General features: G+C 35.8%; 1 protein-coding gene and 1 pseudogene across 18 annotated transcripts in view; one reads left to right on the top strand and one right to left on the bottom strand.

Moving 5' to 3' along the window:
• TCF12 (transcription factor 12) overlaps nucleotides 1-19,113 on the bottom strand; it is a 368,612-nt gene that overhangs the window by 236,153 nt on the left and 113,346 nt on the right. The window lies entirely within an intron of this gene.
• On the top strand, nucleotides 7,922-8,016 carry LOC112918462 (U6 spliceosomal RNA; annotated as a pseudogene).

Here is a 19,113-nt window from a genome sequence, read left to right as displayed (position 1 = left end):
GACAGAAGAAGTCAATGCCTGGCTTCAAATCTTCAATGGACAGGATGTATTGTTAGGGTCTAATGCAGCTGGTGACCTGACCTGAAGTTGAAGCTAATGCTCAGTTACCAAGATGAAAATCCTAGGGACCGGGATCCCTGGGTGGCGCAGCGGTTTGGCGCCTGCCTTTGGCCCAGGGCGCGATCCTGGAGACCCGGGATCGAATCCCACATCAGGAGCCTGCTTCTCCCTCTGCCTGTGTCTCTGCCTCTCTCTCTTTCTCTCTGTATGACTATCATAAATAAATAAAAAAAAAAATTAAAAAAAAAAAAAAAAGAAAATCCTAGGGACCTTAAGACATTCTATCTGTGCTCTATAAATGGAATGACAAAGCCTGGATGACAGCCTATCTGTTTACAACACGGTTTACTGAATATTTTAAGCCCACTGTTCAGACCTACTGCTCAGGATAAAAAAAAAAAAAAGATTCCTTTCAAAACATTACCACTCACATTCGCAGGGCACCTGGTCATCCAGGAGCCCTGATGGAGATATACAATGAGATTAATGTTGTTTTCATGCCAGCTCACCACCACATCCATTCTGCAGCTATGGATCAAGAAGTAATTTTTACTTTCCTATCTTATTGAAAAAAATACATTTCATAAGGCTAGTGCTGCTACTGATAACAACTCCTCTGATGGATCTGTGCAAAGTCAACTAAAAACCTTCTGGAAAGGATTCACCACTCTAGATATCATTAAGAACATGTGTGATTCATGGGAAGAGGTAAAGATATCAACATGAACAGGAGTTTGGAAGAAGCTGATTCTAATGCTCATGAATGACTTTAAGGGGGTGAAGACTTCAGTGGAGAAGAAACTGCAGATCATGTGGAAATATCAAGAAAACTAGAATTAGAAGTGGATTCTGAAGATGTGACTAAATTGCTGTAATTTCATGATAAAATTTTAACGGATGAGGAGCTACTTCTTACAGATGAGTAAAGAAAGTGGTTTCTTAAAAAAAAAAAAAGAAAGAAAAGAAAGTGGTTTCTTGAGATGGAATTTACTCCTGGTGAAGATGCTGTGAAGAGTGCTGAGATGAAAACAAAAGGATTTGGAATATTATAAAAAACTTAGTTGATAAAACAGTGGTAGGGTCTGAAAAGACTGACTCCGATTTTTAAAGTTTTTACTGTGGGTAAGTTGATAAGACAGTGGTAGGGTCTGAAAAGACTGACTCCAATTTTTAAAGTTTTTACTGTGGGTAAAATGCTAACAAATAGCATCAGACGCTACAAAAGAAATCATCTGTGAAAGGAGGAGGCAATTGATGCAGCAAACTTCACTGGCATTTTGAGAAATTGCCCCAACCTTCAGCAACCATTACCCTGATCAATCTGCAGCCATCAAGATCAAAGCAAGAACCTCTAATTATATGATCTCATTCATTTGGGGAATATAAATAATAGTGAAAGGGAATAGAGCGGAAGGGAGAAGAAATGGGTAGGAAATAGTAGAAAGGGAGACAGAACATGGAAAACTAACTCTGGGAAACGAACTAGGGGTGGTGGAAGGGGAGGAGGGTGGGGGGTGGAGGTGACTGGGTGGCAGGCACTGAGGGGGGCACTTGACGGGATGAGCACTGAGTGTTATTCTGTACAATGGCAAATTGAACACCAATAAAAACTAAATTTATTATTAAAAAAAAGAAGAAATGTCAGAGAAAGACAAAAAAAAAAGAACCTCTACCAGCAAGAAGATGACAATTTACTGAAAGCTCTGATGATGGCTAGCATTTTTTAACAGTGAAGTATTTTTAAATTAAGGTGTGTACATTGTTTCTTTATACATAATGCTACTGCACACTTAACAGATTACAGTATAGTATAAATATAACTTTTGGATGCAATGGAAAAGCAAATCATTTGACTCACTTTATTGCAATAGTCACTTTACTAATAGTGGTCTGGAAGTAAACCCACAATATTTCTGAGGTATATTTGCATAACATTCTCTTATAGAAGTTAAAATATATTTAGAAATAATTCTTATGAAAAACATAGCATAAAGGAAGGCAGAGATAGAGGTAAATAGACTTGTAAGGTCACAAGATTTCTGCATTTTACGTGAACTGGTGCCAATATTAACTCTAAATAGACTGTGAGAAGTTAATGATGTGTATTAACATACTTAGAGAAGCTACCCCCAAAAAAGCATAAGCATTGCTAAGAAGCTAACAAATAAAAGGGAGTACTAAGAAACAGGCATATTTATTTAAAAGAATCAAAGTAAAGTACAACAAAATACAGAGAAAAAAAATAGTAGCCCTAAATCCAACCACACAAACATTCCATTTTTGTCTAGGGAGGAAGACAAACAGAGAAGCAAACAGATACCAATTCTTTCAATAAGAACACACCTCATTGCTCTGTGTGCTCATAAAGTTCATGGTGCTGCTCTTTTTGAACAAGACAATTATATTTGGGTTTGGTGGTGGAGAAAGGAAGATGAAAACATTACAATTGTACATTAAACAAAAAACATACAGTAGCACACCAATGTGAAAACTGCATACATAGGTTTTTAGTTTGTTTGTTTGTTTTTATAGTACCCATTAGGATCATAAGTCAGTACCAATAAAGCAGCTTCTGCATAACTACCAAGTTCATTTTAGTGGATTTTTGCTGATTACCTAACACAATTTGCTATTTAAAAACAGCTGTGTGAGCAATTACTATTCTTAACTTAATTCCACAAACAATTCTATTCATTTCCTGTAATGAGGCCTGTGTACTCCCTGCGTTCAAGTCTTAGACCATTAATTCCTGCAATGGCAACACACTCTGCCTCTCAGAAGAACTCCGTAAAAATTTTTCCTTCATATTTATCCTATATTTAAAAATCTCTTCCTCATATATTCTTTAAACTATGACTCATTTCTTTCTAGACTCACAAAAATTTACATTGACCACCTGTACTCTTCCCAATTCACTCACTCATTAATAAATTTCTTGTATCTATCCAGTCTCTTCCTAGACCACAGCAGCAAATCCGAATGTCAGGCACACAGAAGGCTCTCAAGTTAATGTCTGTTTATGAGATAAAACTGGATTTTTTCAAATCATCAAAGATTAACCCAAAATAAAATACAAAGACCCTCTGTTGGTCTTGGTTTCTAATATCTCTGTACCAGAGGTCAGTAAACTTCTCCTGTGAATGGCCATACAGTAAATATTTTAGGCTTTGTGGACCATACACTCTCCTAACCAACTATTCAACCCTACTATGTAGAACAAAAGCAGCCAAATAAAATATAAAGAGTGGTTGTATTCCAATAAAGCTTTATCTACAAATATAGGTGACAAACCATGGATATTTTGCCTACCGATGCTCTATGGCAGTTAATTCTGTTAACCATGTTGCATCTCTGGGGATTTGCTGACATTAACCTTTGGGCCTCTATTTCTGCAAAGTATCACTTTCTCTTTCGTGTAAAAACTAAAAGTACCTGCTCTTCATCCCATGTTCCTCACTTTGGACATGTCCCTTTGGACAACTAAATCAGTTTTATGATTTTGACTGTCTCTTCAAAATGACACTTACAATACATATTCCCAGCCTTAATATCAGTTCTGTATTTTGGATCTTAAATCATCAAATTTTGGCAGCTCAGGTGGCTCAGCAGTTTAGCGCTGCCTTCAGCCCAGGGCCTGATCCTAGATACCCAGGATCAAGTCCCACGTCGGGCTCCCTGCATGGAATCTGCTTCTCCCTCTGTGTTTCTGCCTCGCTTTCTCTCATTAATAAATAAAATCTTAAAAAAAAAAATCATCAAATTCTTGCTGGCAGCTTTCATTTGGCTTTCCTGTCATTACCTAAAACCCATCCTGTATCTTAATAACAAAATCTCTGTATGTCATTTATTTCTTCCTCATATGCGTTTGGACCCTATTAATATTTCTAATACTGCAGGTAATACTATAGTAGTTTGGGTCAACTAGACTTGTAAACTGGAATCATCTTTGACTCTCCTTTCTCTTCTCTCTCCACTATCCCTGTACTGAGTATTCCTTATGAATGTATCCTGAGGCAGTCTTTCTGTTCCTTCTTATTCTGGGATTTCATGATATCCTTACTTAGACTTTTTTTTTCCTAGAGTCTCTCTGAATCTTCCTAAAACACTACTATGTAACATTTCACTAGCTTATAATATCCTGCCCATGTAATTTTACTAAAACAATCCTTTAAAATGCATTACCCTCAGATTTTAAAAGTAAACAGTTTTAGTTTATAAAACTAAAGAGAATAAATCCTAAGAGAATAAATCCTAAATTCTTCAACCAGAAATGGAATATTTAATCATCTGTTCTACAAATGTTTACTGTCACTTGCACTGGGTTTTGCCCCTCCTATGCTTTAAGCTTTTGATGGCCTCTTCCCTTCCAACCCTAGTAGTCAAAAAAAACTTACTCATTCTTTGCTATGGCATACATACTCACGGTTTAGGAGGATTCTAGGTACTGGTGATTCAGAGGTGCACAAGACACAGTAATCTCACCATCAAGCACCTGTCATTCAGTGTCTTACCATTCAAACTCTCGACTGTAACCCTGAGACATATTTATTGCACATAGTATCCACCATACATGAACATTTCTTTGCTCTTCTTACTCCTCTTAGCACTTCTACCTCTTCTAATTAAGTCTTACTGGTTTAATGGTCACTTTCAATTCCACCTTTGCTGTACAGCTTGCCCAACCTCACTAATCCTTACTCAATTCCCTTCAACTTTTACTGCACTTAAAAATCTATATCAAGAGGTTATAACTGTTCTTAGGTGAACTCCATTAACAAGCATTCTCCAATTAAAGAGCACGGTCAGCTCTTATTTGTATCACCTACACTAATAATACACAGAACTAGCTCAATTAAAAAAAAAGCTTTTATACACAAAAATAACACTAGAAATTAATATAAGGGCAGGTTTTCTAGTGGCAACTATGACTTTCTAGTGATCTTAAACTAATTCTCCCCAGTCTTACTTTTTTTTAAAAGATTTTATTTATTTATTCATTCATGGGAGACACAGAGAGGCAGAGACACAGACAGAGGAGAAGCAGGCTCCATGCAGGAAGCCTGACATGGGACTCGATCCCGAGACCTTAGGATCACGACCTGGGCCAAAGGCAGGTGCCAAACCGCTGAGCCACCCCGGGATCCCTTCCCCAGTCTTACTTAATAGCATGAGTTTTTGCAAAGGAGCCTTCATAAAGGACAAAACTGACAACCAAAACACAAAGGAAGCAAGAAGACACTCAGCTGAGATCCCTGACACAATCCTCTAATGGAAAGAACTAAAACTCTCTTGCTCACAATCATGTATATTTATTGTAGTACCATTTAAGCAAAAATTAGGGTCATGTATGGATTTCTAATTTTGAACTCTCATAATTAGTGTCTAACCCACAAAAAAAATAATTGAACTTAAATCACCTGAAAATATCTACAACTTGTAAAGATGAATAATTAGGGGACACCTGGGTGGCTCAGCGGTTGAGTGTCTGCCTTCTACTCAGGGCATGATCCTGGAGTCCTGGAATCATGTCAGGTTCCCACAGGAAGCCTGCTTCTCCCCCTTGCCTATTTCTCTACCTCTCTCTATATATATCTCTCATGAATAAATAAATAAAATCTTTTATTTTTTTTCAGTAAAATCTTTTAAAAGAAGATGAATAATTAGATAAAAAACTTACCACAACACCCACCTTTGGGACTGTTAAAGCTAGCTGGAAAAGCTGCTCACTGCCTATATAAACAAATCAGCTACTTCAGAGTATCTTTAGTTTAAAAACAGAGGAGTGCTTATCAAAATTATTTATCAGCAACTAAAAATACACACTAAAAAAGACTTCTATTAAATAACAGAATATAATCTTGGCATAAAAATAAGATCTGTATACCAAATCTTACATATTGTCTGTGGGCATGTAAAATGATACACTTCAGAAAACTGGCAGTTTATTAGAAAATAAAAATATACATACCCTATGGTATAACAATCTATCTCTAGGTATTTGCCCAAGATATAGTGAGAAAAAAACAGTCATAAACAGACTTTTATACTAGTATTGAGGACAGTGTTCATAATAGCTAAAACTGGAAACAATCCAGGTGACCACTAGTTTAAAAAAAGAACAGGGACACCTAGGTAGCTCAGTTGTTAAGCATCTGCCTTCAGCTCAGGTCATGATCCCAGGGTCCTGGAATAGAGCCTGGCCCATGGCTCCCTGCTCAACAGGGAGTGTGCTTCTCCCTCTCTCTCCCTGCCACTCTTTCCCTCATCCCCACTTGTGCTCTCTCTCCCTCTCTCAATAAATAAAAATCTTTTTAAACTACAGAAAAATCTGTAGTATATTCATTAGAAGCAATCCTGTTTGGCAATACAAAGAAATGGATTAGTGGTATACACAACAACATGCAAAAAATCTCGGTAGCCTTATGATTAGTAAAAAAAATCAGATAAAAAGGTACCATTCATATATTGATCTAAAACAGAACAAACAAAATCACAGTGATAAAAATAAAGACGGTTGCTTCTACAGTAGAGCTGACTAGGAAGTAGTACAAGAAATATTTCTGGGGTGAAAAGAAAAGTTTTATATGACAACAAAATGTTCTAGTGGCCATTTTTCTAAGGTATTCAATTGAAAGTAACAATTATAAACTATGGAGAAAACATTTTTTTTAAAGATTTCATTTATTTGAGAGAGAGAGTGCGAATGTGTGCTTGCAGGGAGGGGCAGAGGAAGAAGCAAACCCCATGGAGCAGGGAGTGGGAAGCTGGCTTGATCTCAGAACCCTGGGATCAAGACCCAAGTTGAAGGCAGACCCTTAACTGACTGAACCACCCAAACAAAATTTTAAAAACTACTTGAAGGCAAAAATAGTGACCAAAAGTAGGCATAAATTGGAAAGGATCTGATCAGGAAAAAGAAAAAACGGATTCACTGAATAAGATCCAAATCTATATGGTATGTCCAATGAAGACACCCCATAGTCAGCATGGTATATTGTGGGTGAACAAGCAGAAAGCTACTATCTTCTTTGTTTAAGAAGCCAGAAAACAGGATTTGGGAATGCCAATATGTCTGGAAAGTAAGGAGGGAAATCATAGAAAGGATAAAGCCACAGTTGGGAAAGGTTCAAAAATTTACATTTTAACTCTGCTCAAATCCTTGGATGAACTAACAATACAAACATAGGAGACAATACAAAAAAACCAACTGAAAGCAGTATCTAGAAGGTTCAAATAACTGACCATAGATTTCAACTACTGGTACCATAGAGGAAACTAATCAGGGATGCTTGGTAAATAATTTGGGCTTTCTACAAACCTTCTTTAACAAAACATAAAACCAATCCTCAAGATAATTGATCAATAATGTAACTACTTACCAGAGCAAAAAAACAAAACTATGCAGAAGAGAAACTAAAACCTCTACAACACATCTTGTACATTTTATAATATAAAATAAAAAAATACAGGTGTGGAGAAATAAAAATATGACCTGGGAAATATAGCCTGGGAAAAACACTCCATATGGCGGGATGATAGATGCTGGAATAAGAAGGAAAGGATTTGGGCAGCCCGGGTGGCTCAGCGGTTTAGCACCGCCTTCAGCCCAGGGCCTGACCCTGGAGACTCGGGATTGAGTCCCATGTCAGGCTCCCTGCATGAGGCCTGCTTCTGTCTGTGCTTCTCTCTCTCCTCTCTGTGTATTTTCGTGAATAAATAAAATCTTAAAAAAAAAAAAGGAAAGGATTTTGAAGCAGCTATTATATATTCAAAGACTTTTTAAAAAGATGGTCAAAATGAATGGACAGATGGGATACTCTCAACAGAGAAAGTGGAAAAATATTTGAAAATGAAAATTCTAATGCTCATTTTGGTAGTACATCTACTAAAACTGGGAAGATTAGCATGACCCCTGCACAAGGATGACACACAAATTTTGAAGCACTCTATATTTTTTTAAAAAGGGAAAGTAAATAGAAATTCTAGAATTTAAAACTGTATTAACTGAAGTAAAAATTACTGAATAAGCCAAATAACTGGAACTAGAAGAAGAAATTATAAATGAAAATGAATAGAAATCAATAAAAATTATCCAATATGAAGTAGAAAAAAATATTGGAAAAAAGAAATAGCACCTTAGCTACTTGTTAAATAGTCTAAAATAAATGTAATCAGGATATGAGAAGTAGAAGAGAAAATGACAAAGAATATACATCTGGGAGGAAAAAATTCCAAAAATTTCCACAAATCTGAAAAACACTGACTGCATGCAGGTCCACTGACTTTAGTAACCTCTAAGCATGAAAAATACAAAGCAAACCTCACCAATACACACAGTCATCAAAATGCTGAATGCAAACACAAGGAAAGAAATCTCACATTCAACCAGAGAGAAGAAAGACAAATTACATAAGAGGAAAATTATATAAGTAAAGGCTGACCACTCATCAAAAACAATGGAGGCCAAAGACAATAAAATGACATCATTACAGTTCTAAGAGAAAAAAAAGCCATCCGAGAATAACTGCCTAGAGATCTGAAATACAAGAAATTCTAACTAAAGTTTTCATGCTGAAGAAAAATGAGACCAGATAAAATTTGGATCCACAAGAAGGAAAGAATAGAAATAGCAATTATATAAGGATAAATGACTAATTTTCCTCAATTTTCTTTAAAGGACATAGGATTGTTTAAAGTGGAAATTATGAAGTTGTTTTGAAAACTTTAAAATATTTTTACAACAAAGAATAAAAAAAGTCAATGAAATAATTCTTTTCAAGATCCTTAATTTTAGGGCAGCCCGGGTGGCTCAGTGGTTTAGCGCCTGCCTTCGCCCCAGGGCGTGATCCTGGAGTCCCAGGATCAAGTCCCACATCGGGCTCCCTGCATGGAGCCTGCTTCTCCCTCTACCTGTGTCTCTGCCTTTCTCTCTCTCTATCTCATGAGTAAATAAATAAAATCTTTTAAAAAATCCTTAATTTTATATTGATATGATAAAATATAAAGCACATGTAGACTGTAATGAGTGTATATTTTAATCCCTAGAGCAATCCTTAAACATAATTAAAAGAGGTACAGCTAAAAAGTCATTCAAGATATTAAAATAGAATACAAAAAATATTTGATTAACCAAAAAGAAGTGAGAAAGGGAAGAACGAAAGCACAAAATTTAAATAACATAACAAAACTAAATATAACATATCCAATACGTAACAAGTACTGGAAAGAATGCAGAGCAACTAGAACTCTCATACACTGCTGGTAGGAGTATAAAATAGTGAAACCACTTTGAAAAACTCTTCAGCAATTTTTTAGAAAATTAAACATATTTCTACATATGACTGAGAGATTCCACTCTTCATATTTACCAGGAGAAATAAAAATGTTTATGTTCACAAATTGAATTACCCAAGACTGTTTGTAGCAGCAGCCTCATTCATAGTAGCCAAACACTTAAAACAGTTCTAATGACTGCAGACACCTAAATGGATAAATATATGATGGTTTATTAATGCAATGGAACACTGCTATTGAGCAATAAGAGCAAAGTGCTATACACAACTTGGATGTATCTTTTTAGCAAAGAAGCTAGGCTCAAAAGAGAACGTACTATTATATTCTATTTACACAATGTTCTAGAAGTGACAAAATTAATCTAAGGTAATAAAACAAGAATGATGGTTGTTTGTGTAAGTGAGGGGTTGTTTAGAAGGGGCCAGGAGGGAACTTTCTGAGGTGCTACAGGTTAGGTTTCCCAGGAAACAGACTTAGGTGGATATGTATGTTCAAAAAGTCCACTGGGAAGTTCTCATGCTCACTGCCTATGATGAGTTGAAGGCAGCACAAGTGGTGTAGTACAGGAAGAAGCTGAATTGTGATACAAGAGCAACAAATCCCTTATGCCACCACATGGGGAATTCTCAAACTGGGATGGGCCTCAGAAACTGTCCCAGATAACAGCAAGTGAACCAAGATCTTTATTTTTTTTTTTTTACTTTTTTATTTATTTATGATAGGCACACAGTGAGAGAGAGAGGCAGAGACACAGGCAGAGGGAGAAGCAGGCTCCATGCACCGGGAGCCCGACGTGGGATTCGATCCCGGGTCTCCAGGATTGCGCCCTGGGCCAAAGGCGGGCGCTAAACCGCTGCGCCACCCAGGGATCCCCAAAGACCTTTATACTCTTCCTCTATCCTACCACTGCACTGACCAGTCATTGGATATATGCAGACCCCAGAAAGTAGTTGTGACAAGACCAAGATAGCCTTTTCCAGCAGAAAGCAACCCTTAAACGCTCTTTGGTGAGAGCTGTCCACCAACATTCCAAGCAGCTTGAAAAACAGGTGTTCAATCCTGGAAGCACTTTACTGTATTAATAACATGGCATGGGATAAATGTTTTTTATCTTGATTGAAGTATTGATTATATGGGTGTGTACACATTTATCCAGTTCATTGAACTGTACATTTAATATCCATTTGGGGTGTCTGGGTGGCTCAATTGGTTATGCGTTGGACTCCTGATTTTGGCTTGGGTTGTGAGATCAAGCCCTGCATGGGGCTCTGCACTGGGCATGGAGCTTACTTAAGATTCTCTCTCCCTCTCCATCTGCCCCATCCTCCAAAAAATCCATTTATTTCACTGTATGTAAATTCTACCCCCAAAAAAGTCACCCACCCTCTTTAAAATGTTTTAAAAGGTCACCCACCCTGCTTAAAAAGCTTTGAAAATGTTATACTCTTATTCTGAACCCCTACCCCCACCCTCCAAAAACCCCATACTTAAATACTAAAATTATAGCTTGGAATGATAATACCATAGTCAAACTACAGCTTTTGAAGTAGTAGTGGATATCCACAGCAATTGGCCCCCAGTATTAGAGACCATAAGAAAAAGATGCTGACACTCAGTAGTATTCATTTGAAGTTCAAATAAAAGTCAACACCCATGTGGCAAGGATAACATGGTGATTCGATAGTCTTTGTTGAAGCAATGGAAGGCAGATATCTGAAAGAGTTTTGTCATTTAAAAGAAAAAGTGCAAACCCAAGTTCTACCTTTCTATTATCTTCCAAATACTATCTATTCCTACAATGAATATCCCTTTCTCCCAGTTTTGGGACTGGCAATATGAAATAAAATAATTGATCATTACCAATGCAAACAGCACAATGCTGTCACATATTTAAAATAATTATGCTTTGGAGGCGCCTGGGTGGCTTGGTCAGTTGCCTTAGGTTCAGGTCATGATCCCAGGGTCCTGGGAACGAGCCCTGCATAGGGCTCCCAGCTCAGCGGGGAGTCTGCTTCTCCCTCTCCCTCTGCTGTTCCCCCTGCTTGTGCTGTCTCTCTCTCTGTCAAATAAATAAAATAAAATAAAATAAAATAAAATAAAATAAAATAAAATAAAATAAAATAAAATAAAAATTATGCTTTGAAGAAATATACAAAGAGAACTAAGGAAAGATTGTTCAGATGATTCAGAGATTTCTGAAGACTTAATGCATGAAGGCTATTTATACTGTAGAGAGAAAAATACCATTTTAAATCAGTATCAGATTAAAAGAGACTTTTATCATGTTATGAACACACACGGTTTTGTGCACATATAACTGTAAATTTGTAGGTTCCCTGGGGACAAAGGGTATATAAGTGAAATACCAGCAAATTATGTTCACTAACAATGCTAAGTTAGTACAAACCAAAATGATACACTAAAAAACTACATAAATGATAATGAATGTATGCCTTTGGCAAAAAAGGAAAGAAGATTTGGTCTTTTACTACGATCACAACGTTACTGGAAGAATATGAACAGGGGCTTATATCCAATTATACCCAGGAAATAAACTAAAATTAAAGGATGAGAAGGTAAATATAAAGTTATTTTTGAAGATGTAATGCAAGTCAAAGGTAGAAAGATTCATGTTTTAAAAATGTGTGGTTTACACTCAATATTCAAGAGGAAGATGTTTCTCAGATGAAGCTAAAGTTTATTTTCAGAAATATTTGTTTTCCTTCATGATCCACACAGAACAGAAGGAGAGGAAATTAAGTATACTTCCATGGATGCTACTGCAATAACATACTACTTATCACTCCTAAAAGCTGATCTTCAATTTTTGCTTAAGGTGAAAATCTCCATAACCCAATCAATTTGTGCATTTACTTCCATTACAATTTCTTCTATTAAACACCTCCATTAAGTTACTCAATTATTTTAAAATAGGTTTAAGTATATGAAATCATTATCTTGTTCAGTCTTTTTGAAAATAAGATGGTATTCAAGATAGAAATAGAAGAGAGCCTAACCTAATGCAACTGTTTATAGACTCACTGCTTTGCTAACCTTGAAATACAGGTGAAGGGCTAGAATCTCACATATTCAATAAACATCTCTGATAAAATAATCTGTTTGTATCCTTTTTTTTTATGATAGTCACAGAGAGAGAGAGAGAGAGACAGAGACAGAGACAGAGAGACAGAGAGAGAGACAGAGACACAGGTAGAGGGAGAAGCAGGTTCCATACACTGGGAGCCCGATGTGGGATTCGATCCCGGGTCTCCAGGATCGCGCCCTGGGCCAAAGGCAGGCGCTAAACCGCTGCACCACCCAGGGATCCCTGTTTGTATCCTTGAGTATCATTTAAAATGTTTTCTAGGGCAGCCCTGGTGGCCCAGCGGTTTAGCGCTGCCTTCGGCCCGGGTTGTGATCTTGGAGTCCCACGTCAGGCTCCCTGCATGGAGCCTACTTCTTCCTCTGCTTGTGTCTCTGCCTCTCTCTCTCTCTGTCGGTCATGAATAAATAAATAAAATCTTTAAAATAAGATAAAATAAAATGTTTTCTAAGTATCATTTAGAACATCTCTCAAGTATTTAAGACCCAATGAAAAAGTGATCAGTGATAAAATGCTGGCAAAATACTTTTAGTTGGCAGTATTTCCTAAAGCAGGAACCCCATTCATTCTGACTTTGTCCTGTGGCCTCTGGGTGAGTTAATCATCATCCTGTTAAAACCCTTAAAACCTTCAACCCAAAGAATTTGTAAAGATGAAATAAATGCATAGTTTAAATATATTTCTGCCCAAGAGCAAGGAACTAGACTTGGGTTCTTGACCTCCTCAATTATGTCATTAACAAGAGAGAAGAAAAGATGGGCAAATATGAGGAGTTTATAAATTGTTCAGAGCTGCTTTAGGAGAGAATAAGAAGAAAAAAATCACCATACTTTGACTTCCCAGTAATTAAAAACAGATCTGTGTCTTGTGCCAACTCATCAAGTGAACACACATTCAATTCTATGATATCTCCTTGTCAGTCTCAAAGTAGAAAGGCTTGAACTGTATTGATTTACCCAATTCTATATCCATACACAATACCAAATATCTTAGTTGTTTGGTATTCTTCCCATTGCTTTTCAATATTTGCACCTCTGGTTTAGCTTCTTCCTCTTTCTTCAGAACCACATTCCTATCTTTGATCAGATTGGCTTCCAAATCTCCTACATCCCAGAAAAACCTCTCAATTTCTCCCTTGGACACATGGATGTGTATACATTTATCAAGCTCACTGAGTTGTACATTTAAGAGAAAGATATTTATTGATAGCATGAAGAAAACTTGACATATTCTAAATATTTAATATATTTATTCCAGAAGTTTAAGAGCACCCTCCTCCACCCCCACCCCCCGCCCCAGCAAAAAGGATCTAGATGATTTCCTTCCATACCCAATTTCTCTCATTGGTCTTTCACTTTATCTTTCAGCTTAACAAACTGTACCTACAAAAGCCATATCAGGAAAATAAGCCTTATTGGCCGCTGAACCTAAGTACAATTCCTGACTTTTCCATTTACTAGGCATATGACAACTCTATTAAGGCTATTTCTCCCACAAAAACTGGAGGTTGATAATAGTACACAACTCACAGACTAAGGAGTGAATGAAATGAGATGATACTTAAAGGCACATAGTACAGTATCTACCACATAGTAAATGCTCAATAAATGTTACGCTGTCTGAAACTTCAGAGAAGGCCTTTTCATTCTCATTGTGAGAGAACTCATTTGGCAATCTTGCTACTGAGAAAAACTGGGGAAGGCAGGTATCTGCTGCTTAAAGAGGTGACTGAATCTAAGTTGGATTTCCCATTTGTGGTATTGCTTCTTCAACTATCAGTTCCTCTTTGACTGGATACTGAGAAACTGCTGAAGTAATTACCTTGTGTTTTAAACTCCTAATATAAATGGTGATTTATAGTAAATGAGGTCATCTTTCAAAGCCTAACCATAAAGCATATCTGGAGCCTACTATATAAATACTCAAACTATAAAGACATTTAAGTTTATGCCAAATCAACGTTGGTTTTTCCTGCTTTTATGAGAATACAACCAAGAAAATAAAAAGGAAATAGTATCTTCATATTACAAGAGTGAAAAAAGGATTCAAAGCAGTAGCCCAAACATAGTTCAAGTTGTATGACTTGAACGTCACATCTTTTTCTATGCTTGAGTTTTCTCATTTGCAAAAACCAGGTAACATTGGCTCTACATACTAATGACAGCATATAAAATGCTCAGCATCTTGCATGTAGTAGTTTCTAAGTGTTTAAAACTATCCTCACAAAACCCTTTCCCTGAAATGTTTCAATGGATTGTTTAAAAAGATAAAGGCAACGCATGACAGAATATATTATAATTATGTCACTAATTATATCTGTTTTCCCAATTAAACAACTTCTATTCAATAAGCATCTACTGAGTAACTATTATGAGTGAGAAGCCACACTTTGTCATTCACTCAAAATCACCACGTTTTTATTTGCTTTTTACATCAAATGTGTGGTAGGCATCAGCACACCACCAACTTGGTCAAGTTAAAGTCAACAAACAGATGAAGTATTACATTTTATGTACTTCTTCACATTTTATTTCCACTGACCTCAAGACATATTTGTATCAAACACATAACAAATAGGGATGCTGGGGTGGCTCAGTGGGAGCATCTGCCAGGTCCCAGGATCAAGTCCTGCATTGGGCTCCCTGCAGGGAGCCTGCTTTTCCCTCTGTTTATGTCTCTGCCTCTCATGAATAAATAAATAATTATTTAAAAAAATAACAAATCTATGCTTCAGGTGAAGGGCTTCAAAAATATGAACCTTCAAAAATACTGCATTATTTCCAAGCATAAGTTGCCCTAAAAATAGTCCTCTAAGAAACCAACCTCAAAATCACATGTGAATGGAAGTCAGAATAAAAAACTTCAATTCTAACACAGTAAAGATGCATTTAATTCTGGCCAGAAAACGTGTAAAAGCAAGACTGATAAAATATGAGAAGGAAAATATTAGCTGGAAAAGAAGAAAAATTATAAAGTGATTCAGTCACAAATCTGGAATGCTTTCTGAACATGATGATTCATTTAACAAAAAGAATATATGCCCTGGAAGAGTTTCTCTAATGAACAAGAAGTTCACTGGAATAAAAATACAGTTGACCCCTGAATGACATGGAGGGGGTGGGGGGAACAGGGGCACCAACTATCTATATGATCAAAAATCCACTTACAACTTTGGATTCCCTAAAAACTGAACAAACAGCTTACTGTTAACAGAGATAGGCTTGCTGATAACATATTTTTTATGTTACATGTATTATATGCTTTACTCTTTATAAAGTAAGCTAGAAAAAAGAAAATGTTATTGAGAAAAATCATAAAAGAAAATACCCTTACAGTACTGACTGTATTTACTGAAAAAGATCCATGTATAAGTGGACCTGAACAATTGAAACCTATGTTGTTCAAGAGTCAACTGTAAATAAGTGACAGTGTAAGAAGTGTTAAACCACACTTTATTTTTAAAAGTCTTAGAAATTCTTAGGGCGCCTGGGTAGCTCAGTTGGTTAAGCATCTGCCTTTGGCTCAGGTCATGATCTCTGGGTCCTAGGATCTAGTTCCATGTTGGGCTTCCTACTCAGCAGGGAATCTGCTTCTCTCTCTCCCTTTGTTCCTCCTCCTACCCCTGCTCATGCTTGCTCCTGCTCTTTTCTCTCTCAAATAAATAAATAAAATCTTTTTTTAAAAAAAATCTGATAAATTCTTAATCTGATAATTTCTTAATTTCTCATTTTCTCCACTTAGTGAACTATATCAGTACCACCTAGCATCTCTTTTTCACTTTTCCCATTTAATTTAAAAGCTTTTATTTTGTTTCCAATTTGAAAATTTCTAATCTGAAAAACAAAATTGTTCTACTTTTCTTTTGTTAAGCTTCTTTTCATAAAAATTGTCTTCCTTCATAGTTTAAAGAAAAAAAAAGAAAAAATCAAGATACAAACTGCTTATTTACCATGGTAACTATAATGCCTGAGGGGAAAAAAACTGGAAAGAAATACAAAAAGTATTAATAGTTTCATTAAAAAAGTTGGATTCTTATTGTCTTCCTTCTTACCGTTTTTTCGTTTTTTTCTGAAATATTAAAATGAGTTTATATAATTTAAAAGTAAGTTTTTTGAAAAACTGTAAGCTAAACCAAAAGCAATCACTGAGCAAATACTGAACTACTTCCAGTCTAATATATATTATCATTTAAACATTTACACATTTAAATATTTTTTCTTGGGGTGCCTGGGTGGCTCAGTAGGTTCAGTGTCTGCCTTCAGCTCATGTCATGATCTCAGGGTCCTGGAATTGAGCCACACAAGAAGCTGCCTGCTCAGCGAGGAGTCTGCCTCTCCCTCTCCCCCTGCTTGTGCTGTCTGTCAAATTAAAATAAAAATATTTAAAAATATTTTTTAAAATAACTTATTTAAATAATTTTAAAAATAAATATATTTTTCTCAATTATATACAATCACAAAAAACAAGTATTTTTTACTTCACTGACATTTCAGTGACTTAAATATTTCGTTAAATGAGTAACCCCAAATTTCTACAAAGAACACATACAGATGGCCAGCGAGTACACGAAAAGATTCTCAACATTATTAATAATCAAAGATTCTCAACATAATTAGTAATGAAAGAAATGCAAATCAAAACCACAATTAGGTATCACCTCCCAACTGTTAAGATGGCCATTACAGAAAATGAATAAATAAAAAACAGAAATTAAGTATAGGTATAGGTAAGGACCTGCAGTAACTGGAACCTTGTACACTTTTGGTAGGAATGTAAAATGGTGCAGCCAGTACGGAAAACAATATGGAGACACCTCAAAAAATTAAAAATAGAACTACCATACGAGCTAGCAATCCTATTTTGACTTATTTGTCCAAAAGAACTGAAGACAGGATCTTGAAGAGATATTTACACTCTCATGTTAATTGCAGCATTATTCACAATAGCCAAGAAATACACAACATAAATATCCACTGTTGGATGGATGATGAAAATAACGTATATTCATACAATGGAATATTATTCAGTCTTTAAAAAAGGAACTCCTTTTTTACATTACATAGATGAACCTTATGCTAACTGAAATAAGCCACTACAGAAATACTACATGATTCCATTTATAGGATATATATAAAGCAGCCAAATTCATAGATGCAAGAAGTAGAATAATAGTTGTCAATGGTAAGGAAAATGGAAAATGGGGAGTTGTTCAATGGATATAGTTTCAATCATGCAAGATGAAAAAGTTCTAGAGATCTGCTGTCCAACCTGATGCATACAGTTAACAATACTGTATTATACACTTAAAATTTTCCTAAGAGAGTATACCTAATATTGTTTTTTCACTACAATTAAAAGAAAAAAGAACACCTAATCACCCATAAGGAAAAATATTCCTATAAAATAATACGATCCAATGGTGGGAGGGAATCACTGTTTTTTGAACAGAAAGAAAAGTGACACCCATTACTGAAACATTTTTAAGAATGGTTTATTTTAATTCCTTAATTTTATCTTTGAAGAAATCTTCCCATTTTTATTTTCCTTCATCCATGGTCATCTGATGAGCTAATAACAGTTAAATAACTAGTTAGGGATTCACTTTATTTTATTCCTTGACACAAAATAAGGTGAAAGGCATTTCTGTAATTACATCAAGTAAACGCCACTCAGGCAAGGGCTGGAAAATGGCAATTATATTCATAATATAAAGTATACTGCAAACATAGCAAGAAAGGATCCTAACTATGGGCCCAACTCAAGACTTTAAAAAGTATATACATTCAGCAAACCTTTGAGGTAATGGCCATGTCTTCTTCTTATGACACCCAAAATAACTTTCATGAATATGAAGAAAGATAGTACACTAGCAATGGGATTAAGTAAACAATAATGGATTTTAACAAAAGTGAAAGGCAGCATTCTTCATAGAAACTAAATGGCTACTACAAATTTCGAAAGGGCATTTTCTTTAAAAATTACCCCCCCCCCCAAAAAAAACCCCTCAATTACTTTTGCTTTTGTATAAGCAATGTCTTTTGTATTTTAACTCCAAGAGTTGCCAAAATAAGCCCATTTATATGTGATGCCTGTCAACTAGCAAATTTACATTCGGATTCTTTTGGCTTTGGACTCTGCATTCTGTTCCCTGCATTGTGCCATTGTTGTTTGTAGGTTTGGCAGTAGCTCTAGATCTTTGTTTAACTTAGTTCCTTTGTCTAACTTCTGCAGTATATACACATTATAAAATTAGCATGAAACAATATTTCAGTTTCCATCACCACAACTAATTCCCACCTTGGCAAAATCTTGTACATTATGCTTATGTGAATACAAAAGAAAAAACACAGAAATACAACACCTGATTTCTCCACCTGAAGATGTAAAAGCAAGTAAGAGAAAGACCTATTCAATAGTACACAGAAAAATTTCATCATGAAGATCACATCAATTTTAATGTACTAAAAGCGAGTAATCAGAGATGACCTCAGCAATCACAGCTAAATTAGTTTGGTTGCTAAAATGCCCATGTTTCTCTTCATCTTCATTTCTTCCTATGTATTTTTTTAATGTATTTTTATATGTATTTTTAGCTCTAATACAAAAGTACTTTATGTCAGGTAGAGTCTCCTGCCTCAAATTCCTCATGTAACTGT

This window comes from Vulpes vulpes, chromosome 15 (assembly GCF_048418805.1).
Source record: "Vulpes vulpes isolate BD-2025 chromosome 15, VulVul3, whole genome shotgun sequence".
Classification (NCBI taxonomy): domain Eukaryota; kingdom Metazoa; phylum Chordata; class Mammalia; order Carnivora; family Canidae; genus Vulpes; species Vulpes vulpes.
Note: the sequence above shows the minus strand (reverse complement) of the source record. Positions and strands in the feature narration are given on the sequence as shown.